Raw genomic sequence first — 6,892 nt, 5'->3', positions numbered from 1 at the left:
CAGGGTGCCTGGCTGGCTCAGTCAGTAGAACGTGTAGCTCTTGATCTTGGTTATCGTAAGCTGAAGCCCCACACTGGGCATGAAGCCTACTTAAAAAAATAATAATGAAATAAAATACTCAGTGCTGCTTAAAACGAGTTTTGTGATAGAAAATTAGTTCGGGGCACCTGGATGGCTAAGTTGGATAAGTGCCTAACCTGCTCAGGTCATGATCTCATTGCTGTGAGTTCAGACCCTGCACTGGGCTCTCTGCTGTCAACAGAGAACCTACTTTGGATCCTCTGTCCCCCTCTTTTTCTGCCCCTCCTCTCTCTCTCTCAAAACAAACAAATAAATCTAAAAAAAAAAAAAAAAAAGAAAATTAGTTCACTCATAAATTGCTGTAAATTGGTATGTTCCCTTGGGAATGGAATACCCATAAATATTTTCATACTCTTTGATCCAGTAAGTATTCTCCTAGAAATGTAAAGAAACAATTCAACAGAAGCAAAACAGTATGTGCATGAAAATGTTTACTTCAGCATTATCTATATAACAAAAACGTGAAAATAATTTAAATGTCAAACATTAGGGGAATTAATCAAATTTTGGCTTAATGACACAATAAAATGTGACTCAATCATTTCATATTCCAACTATGGACTTACACATCTGGCAAAGACAGTTATAAGGATTGGATTTACTTTCCCAACTTGAACTAAAACAGAAAAATACATGAAACAATGGTTTTCAGACACTGGAAGACAGGCAGCACAGTACAGCGAGCCTTGAGGCAGAGAAAACAAATAATCACCCCAGTTCCCACCTGGATAGTTTGCCGGCTGGCCCAGGACACAGAGTGGAGGGCTAGCGGAGACCAAAGCAGAGTAAGTCATGGAGAAGGGAGGCTGCACGGGCCGAGAACTCCAGAAATCTGCAGAAGGTATCCCCAATCTTCATCTGAATACTGGTCAGAGTATGTTTATGAGGAAAGTACCCAGGGTTGGTGAAAGAAACCCCTGAAAGGAACATGAGGAATACCTGAAGCTCACCCCACTGGGTCATCGTGATGCATTCTCCCTTTTATATATCGTGGGATGAATTTGCTAAAACTTTGTTAAGAATATCTGGATGTAGGGGCGCCTGGGTGGCTTAGTCGGTTAAGCATCCAACTTTCACTTAGGTCATGATCTCGCGGTTCATGGGTTCGAGCCCCACGTCGGGCTCTGTGCTGACTGCCAGCTCAGAGCCTGGAGCCTGTTTCAGTCTGTGACTCCCTCTCTCTCTGACCCTCCCATGCTCACGCTGTCTCTCTCTCTCTCTCTCTCCTAGAAATAAAAAAAAAAAACATTAAAAAAAAAGAATATCTGGATCTATGTTGATGAAGGACATATGATCTGCTGTTTTCTTTCCTAGTAATGCCTTTGTTTTGGCATCAGGACAATATTTGCTATAGAATGATCTGGAAAGTAGTCCTCCCCTTCAATTTTCAGGAAGAGTTTGTGTAGAAGCTGATATCACTTCTTAGATGTTAAGTAAAAATCATGAACGAAGCCTTCTGTCCCTGGAGTGTTCTTTGTGGAAAGATTTACAACTACAATTTATTTACTGGAGACAAGGTGATTCAGATTATCTTTTTCTTCTTGAGTGAGCTTTGATAGTTTGTGTACTTTCAAGTAAAGAATTAAAAATATTTTTTAATCCTACAGTTAACGTTTCTTTTTATTTATTTATTTATTTTCTGAGAGAGAGAGAGTCAGGGAAGGGCAGAGAGAGAGGGAGAGTGAGTATTCTCTCCCTCTCCACATTCCAAGCCCAGAACCTGATGCAGCGCTCAAACCCATGAAACTGTGAGATCATGACCTGAGCCAAAATCAAGAGTAAGACGCTCAACTGACAGAGCCACCCAGGCGCCCATCCAGTTAACATCTTGATGATGAAAGACTGAATGCTTTACCCTTAAGACTGGGAACAAGGAAAGGATGCAACATAATTCCAATCAAAATCCCAGGAATTCTTGGAGAAATCGACAAGCTGATTCTAAAATTTAAGGAAATGAGCAAAGGAATCAGAATACTCAAAACAATTTTCAAAGAGCAGAAAGCTGGAGGGGCACCTGGATGGCTCAGTCTGTTAAGCGTCCAACTTTGGCTCAGATCATGATCTCACAGTTCATGTGTGCAAGCCCCACAATGCGCTTGGTGCTGACAGCTCAGAGCCTGCAGCCTGTTGGGGAATCTGTGCGTGTGTGTGTCTCTCTCTCTCTGCCCCTCCCTTGTTCACGTTCTCTCTCTCACAAAAATAAAGGTTAAAAAAAACTGTAAGAAAAAAAGCAGAAAGCTGGAGAACTCACACTATTTTATTTCAATCCTTATTATAAAGCTGCAGTACAGTGGGGCATTGGCAAAAGGACAAACATATAGATGGAACAGAACAGGCAATCCAGAAATACACCCATACATATTGCCAATTAATGTTATGGGTTAGACTGTGTTCTCCCCAAAAAGATATGTTGATGTCCCAACCCTCGATACGTCAGAATGTGACCTTATTTGGAAACTGGGTCTTTACCAATTGAACCAACTTAAGATGACATCATTAAGGTGAGCCCTAATTCAACATGACTATTGTCCTTATAAAACGGGGAAATTTGGACACAGACATTTAGAGAGGGAAGACACTGTGAAGAGACACAGGGAGAATACTATGTGAAGCAGAGACTGGAATTACACTGTAACAAGCCAACAAACATCTGGGGCTACCAGAAGCTGGAGGAGGCAAGGAAGGATCCTTCCTCTACAGGTTTCAAAATAAGCACGGCCCTAAGGACACCTTGATTTCAGACTTCTGGCCTCCAAAACTGTTAGATAATATTACTGTCATTCTGAATCAGACAGTTTGTGGTACTTTATTATGGCAGTCATAGAAATGAATACTATTAATTTTCAGCAAAAATACAAAGGCAATCCAAGGGAGAAAGGAGAGTCTTTGCAACAAATGGTCCTAAAAAAATTGGATAGCCAACTGCAAAAAACGAATCTTAATTTATACCTCACGCCATATACAAAAATTAACTCAAAATGGATTGCAGACCTAAATGTAAAACCTAACACAGTTTAAACTTTTTTTTTTTTTTTAAAAAGCAAGCTCTAGGCCCAACACAGGGCTCAAACTTATGAGCCAGAGACCAAGAGTTGCATGCTCTATGGATTGAGTCATCAGATGCCCTGAACACTAAAACTTCTAGAAGAAAACAGAGGAAAAAAGCGTTTGTGACCTTGATTCAGGAAAGATTACTTAGATTTTACTCAAAAGGCATGAGATATCAAAGAAAAAATTTGACAAATTGGACTTTAACAACTCATAGCCACAAATGGTAGAAAATATCAAATCACCTATCTGATTAAGGACATATATCTAGAATATTAGGAATTCTCAAAACGCAGTAAGCAAAAAACAAGAAACCCAATTTAAAAAGGGAGGGGCAAAGATTCAAACAGAAACATTTTCAGGGGTACCTGGCTGGCTCAGCTGGAAGATCAGGAGACTCCTCATCTTTTTTTTTTTTAATTTTTTAATGTTTTATTATTTATTTTTGAGAGAGAGAGACAGAATGCAAGCAGAAGAGGGGCAGAGGGAGAGGGAGACACAGAATTCGAAGCAGGCTCCAGGCTCTGAGCTGTCAGCACAGAGCCCGATGTGGGGCTCAGACTCATGGACCACGAGATCATGACTTGAACCGAAGGATGCTTAACCAACTGAGCCACCCAGGCACCCACTGAGACTCCTGATCTTGAGGTCACGAGTTCAAACCTTATATCCTTACATCAGGTGTAGAGGTTACTTAAGTGAATAAAAAGAAACATTTTCAAATTACATATAGCGATGACAAGTATGTAGAAATATATTCAACTTCATTACTAATTAAGGAAATGCAAATTAAAACCACAGTATTACTACACACATATTAAGTGACTAAAGGAAAAAAAAAAAAGCTAAACACTACAACCACCAAAACCTCACCATATCCTCACCATATCAAGTGTTGAGGATGCAGAGCAACTAGAACGCCCCTATATCGCTGGTGGGAATGCAAAATGGAACAGCAATTTTGGAAGAGGGTTTGGAAGTTTCTTATAAAGCTAAATATAACATCATACAACCCAACTATCCTACTCCTAGGTATATTTATCTAAGTGAAATGAAAATTTTTGTGTATCAAAAAAATATGTAGGTAAGTGTATAATAGCGGCTTTATCCATGATTGCCAAAATCTGAAAACAGCCCAATGTCTTTTAACTGGTAAATGGATAACGAACTGTGATACATCCATATAATGGATTACTAATCAGCAAAACAAAATAAAATAAAACAACTACTGACACTCAACAACAGATGAACTTCAAATGTATTATGCGAAAGGAAAGAAATCAGAGTGAAAACAATACATATGGCAGGATGCCATCTTTAGGACATCCTGGAAAAAGCAAACGTATAGGTACAGAAAACAGACTAGTAGTTTCTACAGGATGGGGGTAGGAGGAAGGGTTAATTATACAGCTACACAGGGTAATCTGTGGGGTGAGAGAAATGTTCTGTATCTTGATTGTTGGTAATTCCATGACTGTATGTATTTGTCAGAGATTGCAGAATTGTACACTAAAAGGAGTGAATTTTACCATATGTAAATTATACCTCAATTAACGTAAATGAAGAAAAGAAACATTATGCTTAGTGAAAGAAGCCAGACACAACAGTATAAAAATTTTAATTATTGGGACTAAGGAATACAGATACTATTTATGATCTAACATTAAGTGGAAACATTATAATGCAGGATGCACACCCAGAAATGTGTATATTCTTCAGCCATTCACCCCCTAAATATTTCTCCAACACATATTATGTGCTAGGACAACAATGATTTACAGTCTAGAGGGGAAAACCAAACATAAAACAAATAAACAGATGGACAAATAAATGAGAATTCCCAAATGTGGGAGGTACTCTGAATTTAAAAAAAAAAAAAAAAGAAAGAGGCTGATGTGATATAGAATCCAGGGAAGGAAATCTCTGAAGTGCTGTTTGGGTTGATATCTGAAGGACAGGAAGCTAGGCTTGCAAAGATCTAGGAGTGCAGAGTCATGGACAGAAGGAATGACAAATCCAAAGGCTGTGAGGTGGGTAACACCTTGGAGGGACAGAAAGGAGCCCAGTGTAACTGAAACATGATGAATAAGAGGAGCAATGTTAAGAGAGAATGGGAGAAGTCTACCTCTGTGCTGACAGCTCAGACCCTGGAGCCTGCTTTGGATTCTGTGTGTCTCTCTCTCCCTCAAAAATAAATAAACATTAAAAAATTTTTAATAAAGTAAAATAAAAATAAATGTTTCTTAGAGATTCAATTGGAGACAAGTAGGTAACAGGATATACAAGTATACATCTTCATGGAGCTGCTGGAACTAAATAGAGAAATTTGGGAGTCTTTCATTCATCAATCCAAACAACAAAAAAATTTTCTGAGCAACTACTATGTGCCAGACATTGTTCCATGTGTTAGGGATACAGCAGTCAAAGACGACAGACAAAATTCTCACTCTTGTGAACCTGCAGTTTCCTTATCTGTAAAAGGGGATGACAAATGAGAAAATGTAACTAAATACTTATCACAATACCCGGCACACAGTATGTGCCTAATAAATGCCAGCTATTAATATTAGTGACCGAACACAGCCAATAAGTAAATAAATGAACAAGATCATTTCAGGTTAATAATACATACTATGAAGAAAAAAAACACAGAATAATAGGTTTCAGAGTGACAGGTAGGGGCAGACAGGCTATTTTTGAAGAGTAGTCAGAGAAGGCCCAAGGAGGTTCTAGGGGGCCTAGAACCAAATCTTGGAACATTCCAACACTTAGAGGTTAGGCCGGAAAGGGAACAGGAAATAGGATCTGAGGGGTGGCCAATGAAGTAGAAGGAACACTAGTGGTGTGTAGTGCTGTAGAAACCAAGACGAGGAGAGGGAGGAGATCATCAGTGTCTGTACCACCTAGAGGTCAAGTGGTAAGAAGACAGAGAATGGGTCGGTCACTGGGTCTGCAAGGGGGAGGTTTTTGGTGATCTTGACAAGACTTTACGTTTTAATGGTGAATGGTGAGTTGAAGAGAGAAGCAAAGAAAAGTGGAGTTATTAGCATCGAGACAGTATGTGACTTAAAATACAATACTGGGGTGCCTGGGTGGCTCAGTCGGTTAAGATCCGACTCTTAATCCCTGCTCAGGTCATGATCTTACAGTTTGTGAGATGAAGCCCATGTCTGGCTCTGCACTGACAGCACAGCACCTGCTTAGGATTCTCTCTCTCTGCCCCTCCCCTGATCATGCTCACATTCTTTCTCTCTCAAATAAATAAACAGAACAAAAAAGGTGGGAGATAATTTTTTTTAAAAAGCTTAAGTGGGGGGAAAGATGCAAACTATTAGAAATAGCTGATCTATAACTGTGAAAAAGATCCTTTTCTCTTCTCATTTGTAACTAACACTTAGTACTAACACTGCTCAGCATGAATCTGACATCTTATCCCCCTGTGAAGTCAGGAACTCCCCAAGCTGCTAACAGGTAAATCTGTCATTTTTCAAGTTACTGTAGCAAGTTTCCCCCCAATAGTCTAAGTAATCACTGGAAAAACAAGTGACAACACTTTTAACAGTCAGGTTTCCAAGGCACCATTTTTCCTTGTTGTTGTTTTGCTTTGTTTTTAAAGCCTAAACCAAATCCTCAGGTGTGACTTCATCTGGGGCTGTAGTTGCTTTCTATTATACTCAGGTACAACACTTTCCAAAGGATATGCCACTGAAAGCATTTCAGTCTTTTTTTTTTTTTTAAGTTTATTTATTTTGAGAGAGAAAGC

This window comes from Crocuta crocuta, unplaced genomic scaffold (genome assembly GCF_008692635.1).
Source record: "Crocuta crocuta isolate KB4526 unplaced genomic scaffold, BGI_CrCroc_1.0 scaffold143, whole genome shotgun sequence".
NCBI lineage: Eukaryota > Metazoa > Chordata > Mammalia > Carnivora > Hyaenidae > Crocuta > Crocuta crocuta.
The sequence above is the reverse complement of the archived record's forward strand: the minus strand, read 5'-3'. Positions refer to the sequence as shown.